General features: G+C 47.5%; 1 long non-coding RNA gene across 2 annotated transcripts; it reads left to right on the top strand.

Moving 5' to 3' along the window:
* Positions 1-3,891: 3,891 nt before the first annotated feature.
* LOC123183557 (uncharacterized) lies at positions 3,892-7,171 on the top strand. 2 transcript variants are annotated; one of them, XR_006492630.1, is made up of 6 exons: positions 3,892-4,084; positions 4,199-4,412; positions 4,673-5,074; positions 5,183-5,783; positions 5,909-6,195; positions 7,067-7,171. It is a non-coding gene; the product is annotated as an uncharacterized lncRNA (long non-coding RNA). The 2 variants fall into 2 exon arrangements; XR_006492624.1 differs by lacking the exon at positions 7,067-7,171 and having other exon boundaries at positions 5,909-6,803.
* Positions 7,172-21,671: the final 14,500 nt, after the last annotated feature.

Genomic DNA, 21,671 nt, shown 5'->3' with positions numbered 1-21,671 from the left:
TTTTTGGACCATATTTCATATATATAGAAATATATTTCCAATGCAAATATTTATCGAATTGATCCAAATGGCCAAAATAAATATCCATGAGCTCCTAAAAATATTGTTTTGATTTTTATCTCTGTCCAATATTTTTAGAGGGCATCATGAGCATTTTCTTGGACCCTTTTGGAGAAATTTTTATTTGGGTCATTTTCAAAAATGATTCTGAGGGTTTCCACCAATCCTCATTTCAAATTAAATGAAATTTAAATATGATGCACAAATAGCTAGCTAGTCTAAGTCATACCAGACTAGGGATGTGACATGGCCCCACCCGGTGGACCCCCGGGACCCTTCCGGTGGTCCCGGTACAATACCGATAACCCCGAAACTTGTCCCGATGCCCGAAATAGCACTTCCTATATATAATTCTTTACCTCCGGACCATTCCGGAACTCCTCGTGACGTCCGGGATCTCATCCGGGACTCCGAACAACATTCGGGTTTCTGCATATCCATATCTTCATAACCCTAGCGTCACCGAACCTTAAGTGTGTAGACCCAACGGGTTCGGGAGACATGCAGACATGACCGAGACGCTCTCAGTCAATAACCAACAGCGGGATCTGGATACCCATGATGGCTCCCACATGCTCCTCGATGTTGTCATCGGATGAACCACTATGTCGAGGATTCGATCAAACCCTGTATGCAATTCCCTTTGTCAATCGGTACGTTACTTGCCCGAGACTCGATCGTCGGTATCCCAATACCTTGTTCAGTCTCGTTACCGGCAAGTCACTTTACTCGTACCGTAATGCATGATCCCGTGTCCAACACCTTGGTCACATTGAGCTCAATATGATGATGTATTACCGAGTGGGCCCAGAGATACCTCTCCGTCATACGGAGTGACAAATCCCAGTCTCGATCCGTGTCAACCCAACAGCTACTTTCGGAGATACCTGTAATGCACCTTTATAGTCACCCATTTACGTTGTGACGTTTGATACACCCAAGGCACTCTTACGGTATCCGGGAGTTACACGATCTCATGGTCTAAGGAAGAGATACTTGACACTTGCAAAGCTCTAGCAAAACGAACTACACGATCTTTTATGCTATGCTTAGGATTGGGTCTTGTCCATCACATCATTCTCCTAATGATGTGATCCCGTTATCAACGACATCCAATGTCCATAGTCAGGAAACCATGACTATCTGTTGATCACAACGAGCTGGTCAACTAGAGGCTTACCAGGGACATAGTGTGGTCTAAGTATTCACACGTGTATTACGATTTCCGGATAATACAGTTATAGCATGAATAAAAGACAATTATCATGAACAATGAAATATAATAATACTTTTATTATTGCCTCTAGGGCATATTTCCAACAAGCCCGTCCTCGTTGGCGTGCAGGTATGTGTCGTGCACGCGGCTGCGCAGCCGCGCCCACGTTGTGGACGTGATGGAACTGACTCATTGGTCGCCGGAGAGCAGAGACGGGGGGATGCTGCGCGGGTGTGTCATGTACTGAAGGTTCAGTTGCAGCTGTCGACAGTTCAGTTATGTGGAGCGTCATGAACTGAAGGTTCAGTGTAGCTGTCCATTTATTCAGTTATGACAGCATCTCTAGCAGACCCTTATACCGCGCCGACCGCAAAATAACCACAAATTTATGGTTTGGCGCGAAAAATAACCCGAACAGACACCGTAAACACGTTCGACCATTAAATTTTTTTGAGGGGCACGGTATGCCCCCTTCGACCTGCAAAAACCCAGTTCAGCCGCCCCATCAGTGCCCTGTATCTCACGAAAGCGGATGGCGGGAGGGACATTTCAGCGCGCACGTTCCCCACATCCCCTCCCACAACCGCCCGCCATCGTCGCCGCCCGACTGCCGCTTGCGATTCCGGCCATTTCCGTCGACGGAATGATGCCGCCGGGCCGCACTACACCCGGGTCCACCGCGCCGCTTCGCCAGCGCCCCGGATCCGCCGAGCCGACCCGCCCCCGAGTCGCCGCCCGCCCCGAATTCGTCGAGCCGCCCCCGGGTCACCGCCGCCCTGGATCGACCACATCGGTTGAGCCCCCTTTTCTGCCCCTTCTAGATCGACCGTAGGTGATGAAATACCGTTTGATGCGAGCTCGGGTGCGGTTTTTGTAGATGGATTTGAGCCCTTGCGTGGAATTTTTGCTCGAGGATTGGTCCTCGTCCGACGACGTGGACGTAGAGTCGATGCTCGAGCGCCATCGGCAGCAGATGATGGTGGCAGTCCTTTCATGGAGCATGACATTGATCCAAAGAAGATGGTGCTGGATGGGAAGGTTGGTGGGTTGGCATCGAACCTTTCTGACCGTGTGTGATGAAGGTGAGGGATCCAAAGGTAAGGCTCCCTGCTAGCATGGAGCTCCCAGGAGCGATGAGGGAACCAATATGGATTCGGTCTCCGACCAGCACAACCCCTGTCTGGCGCGCCAACTGGCGGTTCAGCAAATTGTCAGTACTCTCAGTGGGGTAGTGAATGCGGCCAGGGGGAGGGGGGGAGGGGTTCTTCATAAGGGGGTTACCCAGGTTCGGGCCCTCACGGTTGATGTCTACTAGAACTACGTCGGTATTTCCCCAAAGAGGAATGGATGATGCAGCACAGCGACGGTAGGTATTTTCCTCAGTGATGAGAATATTCCCCTATTCCTTCTTATTTTAACTGATTGTATTCCATATGGAATAAGAGGAGAACAAAAGCATTCCACGACCTGCCAAGGGGCTGTTAAAAAAAAAGAAAGCTCTTCCTTGAATTTACTTTATTTTTATTCCTTTTTCGAACTCCAACCAAAGTAGATTCGAAGACGAGTCACTTCAATTATCCTTAAGGTTATCGAACCAGTAGGAGAACCAAGCAACACTATGTAAACAACACCTGCACAGAAATAACAAAATACTCGCAACCCGACGTGTTAAAGGGGTTGTCAATCCCTTTCGGGTAACGGCGTTAGAAATTGGCAAACGGACATGAGAGAGTTGTAAATATTGATAGTTCGAATGCCAAATAAAATAAAGTACAGTAAGGTATTTTTTATATTTTTAGTTTAATAGATCTGAAAATAAGAACAAAGAAAAATAGACCGCGAAGGCAAATATATTAAAGAAGAGACCCGGGGGCTGTAGCTTTCACTAGTGGCTTCTGTCAAGAAAAATAGCAAACGGTGGGTAAACAAATTACTGCTGAGCAATTGATAGAACTTTAAATAATCATGACGACATCCAGGCAATCAGAGGCGAGGCGGAGGACGAGAAAAATTTAAGGTGTGGCGAACTCTTAAGCATAAAATTTGTTTTGATGCAAAAGCAAATCTAACATGGACGCAGCGATTTGGTGCTCGAGCTCAGCTGCTCCCGCAGCGATTCGATCCTTACTCGGGATTCACATAATTCGGCCTGACACGCATGCACGGGGCTGTAGAAAAATGGGCTACGACGCGTATTTGATACTCCATCCGTTCTGAATTACTGGTCGCAAGTAGGGATGTATCTAGATATATTTTAATTGAGGACGTGGGCATAGCCCAGTGGTTGGGGGCGCATGATTGTAAACCTAACGACCAGAGTTCGATCCACGTCGGGGACGAATTTCTGGAATTCTCATGAGGGATGCTTCTTCTATATCAAGAAAACCGTGGGTGCTAGTGCCCATGGAGTTTCATTTTTTTTAGATATATTTTAATTCTAGATGCATTCATTTATGCGACGAGTAATTTGGAACGTGGAAGTAGAAAACAGTGCTAGTTTGTGGGCCAGAAAGTAATGGTTGACGGACGCCTGCGCGGGGCTCTGACTGGTCCGTGGATCAGGTCGGCAACTATTTGGGCTGAGGCGTGGAACTCCTACAGGCCAGTGGGTCGATGTTGTGCCGTCCAAACCACCAACTGGACCCGTCGGATGGGCAACACTCAAACCCAAACCCTCGCCTAGGACGTTCTCGAAAGCTTCGGCAGCCATGGACGGATTCCTCCCAGGTCTGCGGAAGGCTCGGGTTGTTCCAGCCGGCTGGCGGTGGAAGATGCCGGGATGGAGTTCCTGCTTGATGCCATCGACCAGTAAGTGAACCCTGCCCGTCGGCAGATCTATAACTTTCGCAGATTTGCGTTTCTTATTGGCATAGCAGATGGCTATCGATGAGCCCCGCTCCACTCCGTGGTTGTGACTTGCAGGTTCCCGCTCTCGGTACGAGTTCGCGGACAGCTTGGAACATCCAGATCCGGTTCCTCTGGCGGTGCTGCCGCGGCGTGATGCCTCCCCTGTTACCCCGGCGGATTCAATGCTGGCTCCGGGTGCGGGCGACATGAAGGGGCTGATATCCCACGGAGGCCGCATGGCCATGGCGACGGCTGCCTTTTCCGACGAAGCGCCGGGTTGGACATAGAGGTATGTCATTAAGGTTGTGCCGTGCTCAATTTTATTGCAAATGATACTGCTGTCTAACAAACTGCTGCTATGGTTTCGTGCGCAGCTATGTACTCTATGCTGTGGTAGCTACTTGTATTTACGATTTTTGTAACATTCGTAGATGGATCACGTGGTCATGTGTGAAATGACTGGGTCATACAGAGATAGTTAGTTTGCCATGTGATGTCTGCTTTATCATCTGGAGGCTTACCATCTATGGTTCTTTACTGTAAATTCAGATTACGCGTCGGGAGTGCACCACAAGACAGAACGCCAGGTCCATCCAAGATGAGTGCGTTGGAGCAGTCAATTCACAAGTACGCAGAGGAACCAATGGAAAGTGTGCTGGAAATTGGTTTCGGGATAAGGTACGGAAACAGCAGGGTTAAAAACTTGATGTGCACAAACGGGAGCAGCCGAATGCAATACCGTTTCTTTGGTGATGTGATCACAATCGACACAACCTACAGGACTGTGCGACATTCTGTTTGGGCTTTTCGTAGGGGTTAAGAACCATTTTGAAAGCATCATCCTGGCTGGCGTTGTAATGCGAGATGAGCAGGTGGAGAGCTTCGGCTGGTTTTTTTTTTCTGAATTTATACGTAAGATGGGTGGACCGACACCTAAGACAATCCTGACAGGTAATTGGTCTCATTCTTGTTGAGCATGAGTACATTGTTATTTAGAGATTGAATTAAAAAAATATGTGCGAGAGATGTTTAGTGCATAACTGATGTTATGGTTGACAGACCAGAACAGACCTATGGAGGTGGTGATCAGCAAGGTTTACCCAGACAGTGTACACTGTTGGTGCAAGTGGCACATTCTAAAGAACGCTAAGGAGAGCCTAGGCCCGCTGTACATAACATGAGTTAGTTCCAAGCAGAGTTCTATAAAGTTGTCACCCACATGCTGACTACAGATGAATTCGAGACAGCCTGGTGTATGCTGCTCGATCTGAACTGGCAGCAGAGGAATGGAGGATGTTGGGCTTGAGTTCCTGCTTGATGCGGTGGACGGGATGGTTTCCGAAGATCTGCAAGTTTTTGGGATTTGTTTTTTGAGCTGGCAGATCGCTAGAAGAAATGCTTAGTCTGGGCCTCACCGTCGGCCATATCCGTCCATGACTTTGTCACCTTTCAAGTCTACGAAATCAGAATGAAGTGGGCAAAACCAGACTTGAAAGGTGTTCTCTGCGCCAAGATGACAAACACACAATGCAGCGAGAGCGCGGATCGCATGTTGAAGACATCTCCTGCTAGCCCGATGCACATTTTCGTTAGGCAGTACATGAGGTTGCAGATTGACTATGAGCGTGAGGAAAGCTATAAGGAGAAGAGGACCATGATTGTAAGTACACTGCAGTTGCTTCGAGTACTTTTAGAATCAGACACTAGCTCTCCTTCCCACCACTACCAAGCACCTACTTTTGTAGTATTTATAATGTACTAAAACATCAGAACTCTGTGACACAGGGTGGAGCTGTTAGGAGAACTAATCTGGTAACAAAACAGCATGCAAGCAAAATTTGCACTAGGACTATGTTTGAGGAGTTCAGTCGTCTACTAATTGAAGGAATGGCTACAATGTCACAGAGGTAGAGAAGATGAGGAGGTATGTGACAACAAACAATAATGCAGCAAAAAGAGAGAAATGGAGCAGAGTTGTGTACTAGGTGACCGTAAGTGAGGACCAGTCAGAGTTTACGTGCGAGTGTGGACAATTCGAGCACACTGTGATGATATGCTGCCATGTGCTAAAGGTAAATTCCCAATTCTTCGTCATATGGTGTCCAAAGCTGAATTTGTTGTTAAGAGATTTAGCTGTTAGTTTGAAATTGAGGTCGGAGAAGACACAGTTTGAACACCTTGTTCTCCTGGCATGGATCGTGGATCCTTTTTTAGTGAGTAGCGCACCATTAGCAGAGAAGAGGAATGGTTTGGGTTTCGAGGACCGCTTGGCAAACTTGCCTGCTGGGAGATTGCCTGGAAATGGAGAGGTTGCCTTTGTTGGTGGCAACGATGTTGACCATAGGGACTAGCACCTCCGGGCAAGCAGAGAGGGGCCAGGGAGGCCGACGAACAGCAAGGGAAAACGCCTTACGAGGGTCTGAGATAGAGGACTAGGTTCTGTAGAAGGCCACAAGTGAACCACTTGCCCGGACAGGAGGGATGCCCCCCCAAGAAACCACGAACGCCTTGTTGGAAATTGAGTTGTGATATTTAAGTTTGTGTTGTGTGTTCTTGTTCGGCTTGGATTTTCTAGTGTGTTTCAGTGAGCATTGCTCCATGCTTGTTCCTCAATTTTTGAGGTATGTAAAATCCTGTATTATTGAGAAACAATAATGGTTATGTTCCGGCCATACAATGTTCTGGTTATCTGCATCTTAAAAATGACTGAATCTTCATGGGTTGATCCTCACAGTGCTATCCTTGCTTGTATTGCTGGCGATACTTGTCCATCGTGCGGGTTACCATTGCGTAAGTTCTTCAGTGTCCTGCGCGCACCGTGTTATTTCAAAATACTGCTGGTTGAGTAAATGTAACTTGAATAAGACAGGTAGTTGGGGTGGCACCGTGTTATTTCAAAAATTGAACTGCCGGTTGATGCTATACCTTCCTTCCTGGCTTCAGCATTGTTGTAGATTCAAATCAAGAAGCCACGAGGGCACCTTTAAGAAATTGCACCATCGGCGGCTGAATCCGCTGCGAGCAGTATGACGAGGAGGTCTGAAGGCGGTTGCTCTGGCGGCGGATTATACTGTCAGGTACGACTGCTTGTGGTAATCGTTTTCTTATGGAAGTTTTGTTGCTTGGGTTGGCATTCAAATCTGACTTCGTTTGCAGACAGTTGTGGCTTCGTGTATGGAGTCGGCGGCGAGCGCTGGAGCAGGAACAAGCAACCGGAGGTAGGCGGCCAGGTCGTCGACGAGGTGAAGTGTCAACTCTAGTATGGCGTGGCTCGGGCTAGGCGGACGGCCGTTACAGAGACCGAGCGAGGAGACGGCTCGGGCCCGCACAGGAAAATAACTGAGCCGTCCGAGACCTTGCTGGTCCGCACCTATAGTACCAGTTGTCGTCGCAATCAATGCGGGCCTGCACTGGCCTTATTTTAGTACTACGATACATGATGATATATAAAAGAAGAGAATGCATCAGCGTGCACGTATCCACATGTGAACATACGGGGTTGATTTCGGAAGCATCTGAGCCCGGGCTCAGAAACGAATATTCGATCTAACATCATCTCTAATGTTGGGGACAATTCTATAAATTGATATTTTTTTTGAGATATTTATGAAGAGAACCACCCTGCTTTCCACCTTCTGACGTGTATCAGAAACAATAAGAAATAATGAAGCATCGATCGTGAGTAACAAACAAGCAATGACCAGCAACATTCCTCTTCTCAAGATAACAACCGAAGATGAGAAAAACAAACACGAGATAGTTTCTTGGCTTGCTGGACGTGAAGGGCGCGGAGCTGGCGACCGCCGCGCCGTGTCGCCGTCCGCTAGGCCGCAGCCACAGCCGCCGCTCGCCGCGCCTTGCGCGGCTGCGCCCAGCCACCCCTGTCGCTTGCTCGACATCCACAACCGCCCTCCACGGCTCCGCCGTTCACCACCGTGACGCCGTCCCGCCGTCCACCACTCCGCGTCTCCGCCTGGTCCTGGCCGTCGTCGCCGCCGCTCTAGCTAGGGTTCTTGCCGGCTGGCTGCCTACGCTGCGTGCGTGTACTGGACTGGTGCGCTGGCTGCCTGGCTCGATTCTTTCGTGTCTTACCGGCGGTGAAGTCGTTCGCTTAGTCGCTTAGGTTAGGCCCAATTATACGTGGCTGCGTGGCCCATATAAAGCTGCGACGGCCTTCTCCTTTTGTCAGCGATTTTTTCTGCTCCAGCTCAGCCGTCGATCGAGCGTATACATAGGTATAAAATGTTTTTCGCTCGGAATCAAGGTGTGACGGCTGCCACACCTTGCCCACCGGAGGCCTACACCACTGCAGGCAATGATCATTATATAGGCATCACGTCTAAGATTAGTAGACCGACTCCTGCCTGCATCTACTACTATTAATCTACACATCGACCGCTATCCAGCATGCATCAAGTGTATTAAGTTCATGGAACAACGGAGTAATGCAAAAAGAACGATGACATGATGTAGACAAGATCTATTTATGTAGAAATAGACGCCATCTTGTTCTCCTTAATAGCAATGATATATACGTGTCGGTTCCCCTTCTGTCACTGGGATCAACCACCGTAAGATCGAGCCCATCACAAAGCACCTCTTCCCATTGCAAGATAAATAGACCAAGTTGGCCAAACAAAACCCAAATATCGAAGAAGAAATACGAGACTATAATCAATCATGCATATAAGAGATCAAAGAATACTCAAATAACTTTCATGGATAAAAAGGTAGATCTGATCATAAACTCAAAGTTCACACTGGTAGAAAAATGGCCTATAGTCCCGGTTCGTAAGGGCCTTTAGTCCCGGTTCCTGAACCGGGACTAAAGTGTCGGTACTAATACCTCCCCCCTTTAGTCCCGGTTCAATCCACTAAAGGCCCTCCACGTGGGCAGTGCGCAGAGCCCCGTCAGGAGACCCTTTGGTCCCGGTTGGTGGCACCAACCGGGACCAATAGGCATCCACGCGTCAGCATTTCTATGGCTGGGGTTTTTGTTTTTTTTTGAAGGGAAGGGGGGTTGGGGGTTTTGGGGGGTTAATTTAGGTGTTTCATATATTGTGTTAGCTAGCTATAATTAATAGAGAGAAGTGTCCTCTCTTATGTCCATGCTGGGTCGACGCTACGTACTATACATACGTATAGAGAGGACTAGACACGCTGGCTAGCTAGTAAGCAAACGAAGGAAACAGAAGATCGTGATGAACATATATGCATACAGAGAGAAGTGATATCGACCACCTCTCTTTCTCCGAGAGATTGGTCGAACAACAAGTTCTCGTATATCTATCTGACACTACCGGCTACATATATACAGTAATTATCTCTTACAAATATAATCATACGGATTCAGGGTCAACATGGAATTCTCCGTCTTCAGGGATCACGTGGTCAAGAAAGAATGCCGCCAATTCCTCTTGAATTCCTCGCATGCGAGCTGGTGCTAGGAGTTCATCCCGCTTCCGAAACATCTAATTTAAAGAAGGGGGTCAATACATATATATATGAATGAATGAAACTCAACACAAATGATGGTAATAAAATAAAATTGTGAATGTTGTTATTTACGTACTTCATATTGTTCGTCAGTGTAGCCCCGCTCACAGGTCGTGTGGCGGATGGACTCGCAAACATAGTATCCACAGAAATCATTCCCTTGTTGCTGCCACAACCACTTTACAAGAAATAGAGGTTAATCAAACTGATAAGCAAGAATGCCAAATGGTATTGATGAAACTAGCGCTTGAATGACTAGTAGATGCGCTTAAAATGCTACTATAGCTAGTACTTACTTTCGGGTGTCTAAATTGCAGCTCCTTCGGCAATCCCGGAGCTTTTCTGGTGAATTTTCTCCAAACCCTGCCGGACAAAGAAAACAATTACTTGATATATCAGGAAATGAACAAAGTTGTTGATATAGTGGATAATGATCGATTTAACTTACTTCTCGAGTATTTGAGTCATGTCTGCATAGTCCTTGGGATCTTTTCGTCTTGAGTCTAAGACGGTTACTAGTCCCTGCTCAAGCTTAATATGTAGGAGAATATAGTGGAAACTGCACACGCATGCATAACTCATCAATTACATTACTATAACCTTGACTAATATATAAGGGAAACCGAATACGCACAAGACAGTAACACTCACTTGAAGTTGTAAGGAAAGAGTATTATATCTTTGTTTTGATTTATTATCAACGATTCTAGCATGCTGGCCTCGGTTTCTGCGGCATGAAATTTAACCTGAGTTGCATCTATGAGATATGTGTTAATGAACCCAATATCACCGACTTGTCTTTTCTTCAATTCGACGATCTTCAATCTGCATAATATAGTGAGGATGATTATAAATACATGCAATGAAAGAGCTGAGCTATATGGAGAGACTTAATGACAGAAGTAGTAGTACTTACAGACAGTAGCAGGTGACCGTTGCTTTATCGAGGGCCAATTGATTGAAAAACTGATAGAACTCCTCAAATGGAACATGCAACAGATCAATTCCAACGAGGTCATGCTCCTTTTTAACTTTCAAATACAAAGTACTCCTCCCCCCAGAGTCTCTGCAGATTTTCAAGTACCAATCATGCAATCTTCGCATCATCGTTGATAGAGATCTTTCATCTTTGACGAGAGGCTTCCCGTACTCGTATCTTTGTATCTGCACGTCCATGGGTTCATAATGTACTTCGTCGGGCAGGTAATCTGCAAGATTGCTATAACCGGGCACCATCCTCGGATCATTATCGATGTTGTGGCTAGGCACCTTGAGTGGGGGGCACGATTGCTTCGCTTGTTCGCCGAGCTGGGCAATTTGTTTCCCAGCTCGTCGTTCTTTCAGCCTTTGATCACTGACAGTACTTCCCGACCGCTCCGCTTCGGCAAATTCCTTTCCAATAATGCGGTCATAGTTTCCTTTCGGCGGATCAGACTTCGGTGGTTTTGTCAGGGCAGCCAGAGTGCGCTTCACTTTCACCCGATCTACCTTCTCCTCCGGAGGTGGATGTTTCTTTGCTTTCACCCCTTCAAAGAATTTCTTCACTTCTTCTCACGCGATCTCGGCGTTCTCCTCCTGGGTCCTCTCGTATGGTAACTTCTCTGGAGTCTTCAGAGAAGGACCGAATCTGTATGTCCTCCCGCTTCTGGTTGTACTGCTAGACGCCAACCGAGCAGACGTAGCGGTTGTCTTCTTTACTTGCTTAAGCGGCGGAGGAGAAGGACTACGACGCGCCGGAGCAGCTGGAGCGGCGGCAGGTCTCTTCCGCCCTTGCTGACGAGGCGGAGAAGGAGGAGGCTGGCTGCTCGGGCGCGTCGGCGCAGGCGGAGAAGGAGGCGGAGTGCCGCCACGCGCCGGAGAAGGAGCCGGCCGAGGGCCCTGATCGTCACTCGCCGGAGGAGGAGGCGGTGGAGGAGGCGGAGTGCCCTGACTCGCCGGAGGAGGAGGAGGAGGCGGAGGCGTCCAGTTCGGAAGGTTGATGAGCTCCTTCCGCCATAGGCATGGAGTCTTCAGAGCAGACCCCAGCCGAGTCTCCCCTTCACCGGTAGGGTGGTCAAGCTGGAGGTCCTCAAATCCCTCCGTTATCTCATCCACCATCACCCTAGCATATCCTTCTGGAATCGGCCGGCAGTGAAAAGTTGCGCCGGGTTCAGTAGGATAAACAGAGCCAACAGCCGCCTTGACCTTCAAATTCATCCATTGCGTCATAAGGTGGCAATTTTGAGACTCCGTGATAGCATCCACGGGATAGCTGGCAGGAGCCGTCAAGGCATGCTCCGGCTGAAGCAGCTCGGTGGAAGCCACGCTGCTTCTGCGCTGAGATGGCGGGGTAGCTTCGGGGGAGGCTTCGGCAGTACGTTTGCTGCGATTTGCTTCTCGTTCCTCTATCGCGTCTACCCTTGCTTGCAGCGCCTGCATTTGGGTCTGCTGCACTTTTTTCCTCCTCTCATGGGATTTGTAACCGCCTGCGTCCGGAAACCCAACCTTCCACGGAATGGAGCCTGGCGTGCCTCGTGTCCGTCCAGGGTGCTCAGGATTCCCGAGGGCCATTGTGAGCTCGTCGTTCTCTCTGTCTGGAAAGAACGTCCCTTCCTGCGCTGCTTCGATATACTGCTTAAGCTTACTGACTGGTATGTCCATTTGATCGTTCGTCCAAATGCACTTCCCTGTTACAGGGTCCAGGGTTCCGCCAGCCCCGAAGAACCAAGTCCGGCAACGGTCTGGCCAGTTAATTGTCTCTGGTTCGATCCCTTTATGAACCAGATCATTCTCAGTCTTGGACCACTTAGGCCGGGCTACGAGGTAGCCACCTGACCCCGTGCGATGGTGAAGCTTCTTCTTCGCAGCATTTTGCTTGTTTGTCGCCGACATCTTCTTACTCTTTTCTGATGTCTTGTGGGCCACAAATGCGGGCCAGTGATCTCTGATCTTCTCATATCTGCCCTTGAATTCTGGTGTCTCATTATTTTCGACAAACTTATTCAGCTCTTTCTTCCACCTCCTGAATAGTTCTGCCATCCTCTTCAGAGCAAAAGACTTGATTAATTTCTCTTTAACTGGGTTCTCTGGATTATCCTCAGGCGGTAGGGTGAAATTTGACTTCAGCTCAGTCCAAAGATCATTTTTCTGCATATCATTGACATAAGACACCTCAGGGTCTTCTGTAGCCGGCTTAAACCATTGCTGGATGCTTATCGGGATCTTGTCCCTAACCAGAACCCCGCACTGAGCAACAAATGCGCTCTTTGTCCGGAGGGGTTCAATAGGTTGGCCGTCGGGCGCGATTGCTATGATCTCAAACTTTTCATCCGAGCTCAACTTTTTCTTCGGGCCTCGTCTCTTTACCGAAGTTGTGCTCGATCCGGAGGGCTAGAAAAAAGAACAAAGACTTAATTAATATGTGTACATACCAAAACAATGAATGCATCAATCAGCTAGTCAGCATAGGCTTAACTAATATATATACCTGGCCGGACTCGGTTCGGTTACCGGAGCCGTCATCACGGTCTCCTTCTTGCACCGGCATTGGGTCACCGGAGCCGTCCTCATGTTCTTCTTCTTGCACCGGCATTAGGTCACCGTAGCCAGCTTGTTCACCCTCTCCTTCCAGACCATCGGTTTCGTTGAGAAACAACGACATGGCATCACTTCCTTCTGCGATTATGTCCCTCAACAACGCTTCTTTTGTTGCTTCGTCTAGGGCGGTGTCCATAGTTTCTACAAATATTTACAACATGGCAATTATTATTCAAACATGACAGATGAATATATTAGTGCCAAACGTAGAACTAGCTACCTAATCATAGTAAGCTATCGGGAGGGGGTATATATCGACAACGACGACACTACATCATGTTCGAGAGGATCGCCGATGGGTCGGGAGGTTGCCTAGTGTCAAAGGATTCAACAAAACCATGTCTTCATCATTAGGCGAAAGTAACATGTGCATGATGGTACGAAGCTCTTCAAAGTTGTTCTGGAACGGAGTCCCAGATAGGATAATTCGCTTTTTGGTACAAAGTTCAGCAAGAGCCTTCCGAATATCGCTATTTGGAAGGCCTTTGCTGAATTCGTACCAAAAAACGGATTATTCTATCCGGGACTCCATTCCAGAATAACTTTGCAGAACTTCGTACCAACATGCCCTGGTTACTTCCGGCTAATGATGAAGGCATGGATTTCTTCAATACTTTGACACTAGGAAAACACTCTCTACTTCCGGCTAATAAGAAGAAGAAGAAGAAGAAGAAGAAGAAGAAGAAGAAAAGAAGAAAAAAAAGAGGAGGAGAAGAAAGGAATAGAGGAGAAAAGAGAAAATAGAATATATTCTATTTTCTCTTCTTCTCCACTATTCCTTTCTTCTTCTCCTCTTCTTTTTCTTCTTTTTTCTTCTTCTTATTTATTTCTCCTCTTCTTTTCGGTAGAGGAAACCTAAATAGCTAGCAAGTATCATGGGTGTGAGATACATGTGGCCTTCGGTGTCGGACACTACATCCACGTCCCACAAGTGACGTGGGCGTCGAAGCCCGCGCCACTTGTGGGATGTGGGTGTAGTGTCCGACACCGACGGTACATGTATCTCACACCGACGATACTTTCTATTTAGGGTTTCTCCTCTACCGCTCCTCGACCTCTCGACGATCCTCGTTCCCAATAAAATAAAGAGGAAGAAGAAGAAGAAAAAAGAAGAGAAGAAAGAATAGAGGAGAAGACTTCCTCTTCTTCCTCTCCTCTTCTTCTCCCTCTTCTTCCCCTTCTTTTTTCTTTTTCTTATTTATTTCTCCTCTTCTTCCTCTCCTCTTCTTCTTTTCTCTATTTTCTCTTCTTCTCCACTATTCCTTTCTTCTTCTCCTCTTCTTTTTCTTCTTTTTTCTTCTTCTTATTTATTTCTCCTCGTCTTTTCCTCTCCTCTTCTTCTTTCTTTCCTCTTCTTATTTTCTTCTTTCCTATCCTTCTTTTTATAAAATTGTAACTTTTGCATATATAAAACTTTTCTAAAATTGTAACTTTCTATATCAAACTTTCCTATCGGGAAGGGGAAAAGATCGAAGAAAAAAAAAGATGAAAAAAAGAATTCTATTTTTTCTTCTTCTACTCTATTCCTTTCTTCTTCTCCTCTTCCTTTTCTTCCTCTCCTCTTCTTCTCCTTTTTTCTCCTCTTCTTCCCGACCCTCGCCCCCTCGAACACTTGGCGACCCTCGACCCTCTACCCTAGCTAGTTCCCGACCCTCGCCCCCTCGATCCCTCGAACACTCGGCAACCCTCGACCCTCGACCCTCGGCGACCCCCTCTCCCCATGATGTCGAAGTTATCGGGGAGGGGGTATATCGACCCCCCTCATGTCGAAGTTATCTGGTACACACATATACATACATACACATATACACTACACACATGCATACATACACATACATACACATATCTGCATGCACACACATATACACTGCACACACATACACATACATACACATATATATACACTACACACATGCATACATATATCTCAAAAAAATTAACAGAGGCGGGCGGCGGTGCGGCAAGCGGAGCGCGGCCAGGCGGCAGCGTCGAGGCAGAACACGACGGGCGGCAGCGGCGAACTAGCGGCGGCGCGGCAAGCGGAGCACGTACGGGCAGAGCACGGCGGGCAGCAGCGTCGGGGCGCGGCAAGAGCACTGCGGGCAACGGCGTCGGGGCGCGGCTGGCGGTGGTGGCAGGGCGCGGCGGGGGGAGAGGAGGAGAGGAGGGGAACGGCACGGCGGCTCACAGGTGGGAGCGGGCCGGGAAGGCGTCGGGGTAGGGCTCGACGGCGGCGGCGAGGACGGCGAAGTGGAGCAGCCTGACGGCGTCGGGGCAGGGCTCGGCGCTGGCGGAGGCGACGATGAGGGGCAGGGCTCGGCGGCGGCGACGGCGACGAGGAGGACGAGCAGCCTGGCGGCGTCGGCGATGGGGAATGGAGCAGTTGGCGAAAATTTCGCAAGGGTTGTATATATAGCCAGAGCAATGGTCCCGGTTCGTGGCACGAACCGTGACCAATGCCCCCCAATTTTCAGCAGCCCAAAGGGCGGGAAGCGGCGGCCTTTGGTCCCGGTTGGTGGCACCAACCGGGACTAAAGGGGGGCATTGGTCACGGTTGGTGCCACCAACCGGGACCAATGCCCCCTTTAGTCCCGGTTGGTGCCTCCAACCGGGACCAATGCCCTTGTGCGCCCCGCGCCCAAAAGTTTAGTCCCACATCGCTAGCTGAAGGGCGCCGGCACTGGTTTATAAGCGCTGCTCTGCCTCCCCATTCGAGCTCCTCTCTAATGCAGGCTTTCGGGCCTAAACCTGCTACTGCCTGTTGGCCTATTGGGCCTCTGCGGGCCTGAATCCTGGCCTATGTAGGGTTTCTAGTCGTATTCAGGCCGTGGAGGCCCAGTAGGTGGCATTTTTTTTGGTTTTTTCTTTTTTATTTCTACATTTTTTTGGTTTTTTATTTTTTTTATTTCTACTTAAAACTAAATACTTATAGTTTTTTAGTGATTTCTTTTTGCTTTTAGGTCACAAAAATTATAAACTTTCTGTTAGTGCCATTAGTTTTAAATTTTAAATAGTTTAAATTTGAATTTTTAAAAATTTGTGTGAATCACTAGTTTATGAATAACTTTACTATAAAATTAGAATTTTTTTCTTCTTTGCTATTTATTTTTTATTTATACTTACAATTAAATACTTATAGTTTGATTTTAGGTCACACAAATTATATTCATAAAAGTTTTGTAGTTCATTCTGTTTGCTATTAATTCATTCTTTGAGCTAAATGACTCTGAAATTGGAAAGCATTTCAAAATGAACTCTAAAAATGTTGAAAGTTGGCATGGTATCATCATTTCACCCACATAGCATGCTCCAAAAAGTAGAGAGGGTTACGACAAAAACTTGATGCACTTCGTGTACAAATTGGACAATCACTTTCGAAGTATCAAAGTTTCAAACCATAAGACATGAAAGCATTTCAAATGAACTCTGAAAAAGTTGAAAGTTGACATGGTATCATAATTTCACCCACATAGCATTTGCTTATTGCGGGAGAAAGTCTTCACTTTTTCTTCGCTTGTGTCATTTGCTTATTGCGCCGTAACCATGGATAATCTTCATTGTTTATCAGGATGCTTGGGTCAGCCTTGACATTGAAGGGAGGAATTTCATGAAACTTTTCATAATCTTCAGACATGTCTGTCTTGCCGTCCACTCCCAGGATGTCCCTTTTTCCTGAAAGAACTATGTGGCGCTTTGGCTCATCGTATGATGTATTCGCTTCCTTATCTTTTCTTTTTCTCGGTTTGGTAGACATGTCCTTCACATAGATAACCTGTGCCACATCATTGGCTAGGACGAACGGTTCGTCAGTGTACTCAAGATTTTTCAGATCCACTGTTGTCATTCCGTACTGTGGGTCTACCTGTACCCCGCCGCCTAACAGATTGACCCATTTGCACTTAAACAAAGGGACCTTAAAATCAGGTCCGTAGTCAAGTTCCCATATGTCCACTATGTAACCATAATATGTGTCCTTTCCGCTCTCGGTTGCTGCATCAAAGCGGACACCGCTGTTTTGGTTGGTGCTCTTTTGATCTTGGGCGATCATGTAAAATGTATTCCCATTTATCTCGTATCCTTTGTAAGTCAATATAGTCAAAGATGGTCCCCTGGACAACAAGTACAACTCATCACAAACAGTGTTGTCACCTCTGAGACGTGTTTCCAACCAACTGCTGAAAGTCCTGATGTGTTCACATGTAATCCAGTCGTCGCACTGCTCCGGGTGTTTGGAGCGCAGACTGTTCTTGTGTTCATCGACATACGGGGTCACCAAGGTAGAGTTCTGTAGAACTGTGTAGTGTGCTTGAGACCAAGAATATCCGTCCCTGCATATTATTGAGTCTCTTCCCAGAGTGCCTTTTCCAGTCAGTCTCCCCTCATACCGCGATTTAGGGAGACCTATCTTGTTAAGGCCAGGAATGAAGTCAACACAAAACCCGATAACATCCTCTGTTTGATGGCCCATGGAGATGCTTCCTTATGGCCTAGCGCGGTTACGGACATATTTCTTTAGGACTCCCATGAACCTCTCAAAAGGGAACATATTGTGTAGAAATACGGGCCCCAGGATGACAATCTCGTCGACTAGATGAACTAGGACATGCATCATGATATTGAAGAAGGATGGTGGGAACACCAGCTCGAAACTGACAAGACATTGTGCCACATCACGTCTTAGCCTTGGTACGATTTCTGGATCGATCACCTTCTGAGAGATTGCATTGAGGAATGCACATAACTTCACAATGGCTAATCGAACGTTTTCCGGTAGAAGCCCCCTCAATGCAACCGGAAGCAGTTGTGTCATAATCACGTGGCAGTCATGAGACTTTAGGTTCTGAAACTTTTTCTCTGGCATATTTATTATTCCCTTTATATTCGACGAGAAGCCAGTCGTGACCTTCATACTGAGCAGGCATTCAAAGAAGATTTCTTTCTCTTCTTTCGTAAGAGCGTAGCTGGCAGGACCTTTATACTGCTTCGGAGGCATGCCGTCTTTTTCGTGCAAACGTTGCAGGTCCTGTCGTGCCTCGGGTGTATCTTTTGTCTTCCCATACACGCCCAAGAAGCCTAGCAGGTTCACGCAAAGGTTCTTCGTCACGTGCATCACGTTGATTGAGGAGCGGACCTCTAGGTCTTTCCAGTAGGGTAGGTCCCAAAATATAGATTTCTTCTTCCACATGGGTGGTGTCCCTCAGCGTCATTCGGAACAGCTAGTGCACCAGGACCCTTTCCAAAGATTACGTAGTGTAAATCATTGACCATAGCAAGCACGTGAACACCGGTGCGCATGGCGGGCTTCTTCCGGTGATTTGCCTCGCCTTTGAAATGCTTGCCTTTCTTTCGACATTGATGGTTGGTCGGAAGAAATTGACGATGGCCCAGGTACACATTCTTCCTACATTTGTCCAGGTATATACTTTCAGTGTCATCTAAACAGTGCGTGCATGCGTGGTATCCTTTGTTTGTCTGTCCTGAAAGGTTACTGAGAGCGGGCCAATCGTTGATGGTCACGAACAGCAACGCCTTAAGGTTAAATTCCTCCTGTCTGTGCTCATCCCACGTACGTACACCATTTCCATTCCACAGCTGTAAAAGTTCTTCAACTAATGGCCTTAGGTACACATCAATTTCGTTGCCGGGTTGCTTAGGGCCTTGGATGAGAACTGGCATCATAATGAACTTCCGCTTCATGCACATCCAAGGAGGAAGGTTATACATACATAGAGTCACGGGCCAGGTGCTGTGATTGCTGCTCTGCTCCCCGAAAGGATTAATGCCATCCGCGCTTAAAGCAAACCATACATTCCTTGGGTCCTTTGCAAACTCATCCCAGTACTTTCTCTCGAGTTTTCTCCACTGCGACCCATCAGCGGGTGCTCTCAACTTCCCATCTTTCTTTCGGTTCTCACTGTGCCATCGCATCAACTTGGCATGCTCTTCGTTTCTGAACAGACGTTTCAACCGTGGTATTATAGGAGCATACCACATCACCTTCGCAGGAACCCTCTTCCTGAGGGGCTCGCCATCAACATCACCAGGGTCATCTCGTCTGATCTTATACCGCAACGCACCGCATACCGGGCATGCGTTCAGATCCTTGTATGCACCGCGGTAGAGGATGCAGTCATTAGGGCATGCATGTATCTTCTCCACCTCCAATCCTAGAGGGCATACGACCTTCTTTGCTGCGTATGTACTGTCAGGCAATTCGTTATCGTTTGGAAGCTTCTTCTTCAATATTTTCAGTAGCTTCTCAAATCCTTTGTCAGCCACAGCATTCTCTGCCTTCCACTACAGCAATTCCAGTACGGTACCGAGCTTTGTGTTGCCATCTTCGCAATTGGGGTATAACCCTTTTTTGTGATCCTCTAACATGCGATCGAACTTCAGCTTCTCCTTTTGACTAATGCATTGCGTCCTTGCATCGACAATGACCCGGCGGAGATCATCATCATCAGGCACATCGTCTGGTTCCTCTTTATCTCCAGCAGCTTCACCCGTGGCAGCATCATTGGGCACATCGTCTGGTTCCTCTTGATCTTCACCAGCTCCCTCCGTTGCAGCATCACCGTATTCAGGGGGCACATAGTTGTCATCGTACTCTTCTTCTTCGCCGTCTTCCATCATAACCCCTATTTCTCCGTGCCTCGTCCAAACATTATAGTGTGGCATGAAACCCTTGTAAAGCAGGTGGGAGTGAAGGATTTTCCGGTTAGAGTAAGACCTCGTATTCCCACATTCAGTGCATGGACAACACATAAAACCACTCTGCTTGTTTGCCTCAGCCGCATCGAGAAACTCATGCACGCCCTTAATGTACTCGCGGGTGTGTCTGTCACCGTACATCCATTGCCGGTTCATCTGCGTGCATTATATATAATTAAGTGTCCAAATTAATAGAAGTTCATCATCACATTAAAACCAAAGTGCATACATAGTTCTCATCTAACAACATATAGCTCTCCAGAGCATCTAATTAATTAAACCATACATTGAAACTATGTAAAACATTTCAATGCGAAAACAAATGCGATCATAATCGCAACCAAGGTAACAATTGATCCAACGGCATAATGATACCAAGCCTCGGTATGAATGGCATATTTTCTAATCTTTCTAATCTTCAAGCGCATTGCATCCATCTTGATCTTGTGATCATCGATGACATCCGCAACATGCAACTCCAATATCATCTTCTCCTCCTCAATTTTTTTTATTTTTTCCTTCAACAAATTGTTTTCTTCTTCAACTAAATTTAACCTCTCGACAATAGGGTCGGTTGGCATTTCCGATTCACATACATCCTAGATAAATAAAATCTATGTCACGTTGGTCGGCATAATTTTCATAAACAATAAATGAACCAATAGTTATGAAGATAATATACATACCAAATCCGAATCATAGACAGGACGAGGGCCGACGGGGGCGGATACCAAAACCATCGCACTATATAAGATGCAATAATAAATGTAAGAAAATGATACAAGTATCTATCTAAACAGACAAGTAAGAATATTTTTCCTTTCAGAAAAAAGATAAGAACAAGAGGCTCACCACGGTGGTGTTGGTGATGAGATCAGCGCGGGTGATCGACGGCGGTGAAGACGGGGACGTGGCGTGACAGACCGCTAAATCTAGACAAATCTCGAGGAAAATGGAGCTTGGAGGTCGAGCTTCGAGAGGAGAAAGTTTAAGTAGTGTGGCTCGGGCATTCCATCGAACACCTTATGTGCATAGGAGGTGAGCTAGAGCACCACAAACCCCTCCCCTCGCCGGCCAGAGAAAAGCAGAGCACTGGAGTGCTCTGCTCGCGGGCGAGGGTATATATAGGCACCTCATTGGTCCCGGTTTGTGGCAAGAACCGGGACTAAAGGGGAGCCTTTGGTCCCGGTTCAGGCCACCAACCGGGACCAATGGTGGTGGGCCAGGAGCGAGGCCCATTGGTCCCGGTTCGTTCCACCAACCGGGACCAAAAGGTCCAGACGAACCGGGACCAATGGCCCACGTGGCCCGGCCGGCCCCCTGGGCTCACGAACCGGGACCAATGCCCATATTAGTCCCAGTTCTACACTGAACCGGGACTAATGGGCTGAGCCGGTCTGGACCATAGCCCTGTTTTCTACTAGTGTCATCTGATCCCAACAAACACACCGCAAAAAGAGTTACATCATATGGATCTCCAAGAGACCATTGTATTGAGAATCAAACGAGAGAGAGGAAGCCATCTAGCTACTAACTACGGACCCGTAGGTCTACAAAGAACTACTCACGCATCATCCGAGAGGCACCAATGGACATGATGAACCCCTCCGTGATGGGGTCTAGATTGGATCTGGTGTTTCTGGAACTTGCGGTGGCTGGAATTGATTTTCGTCGACTCCCCTAGGGTTTCTGGAATATTGGGGTATTTATAGAGTAAAGAGGCGGTCCGGTGGGCCCTGGTGGGTTGTGCTCCCCTCGGAGCAGC

This window comes from Triticum aestivum, chromosome 1A (genome assembly GCF_018294505.1).
Source record: "Triticum aestivum cultivar Chinese Spring chromosome 1A, IWGSC CS RefSeq v2.1, whole genome shotgun sequence".
NCBI lineage: Eukaryota > Viridiplantae > Streptophyta > Magnoliopsida > Poales > Poaceae > Triticum > Triticum aestivum.
This window is presented reverse-complemented; position numbering and strand designations above follow the sequence as displayed.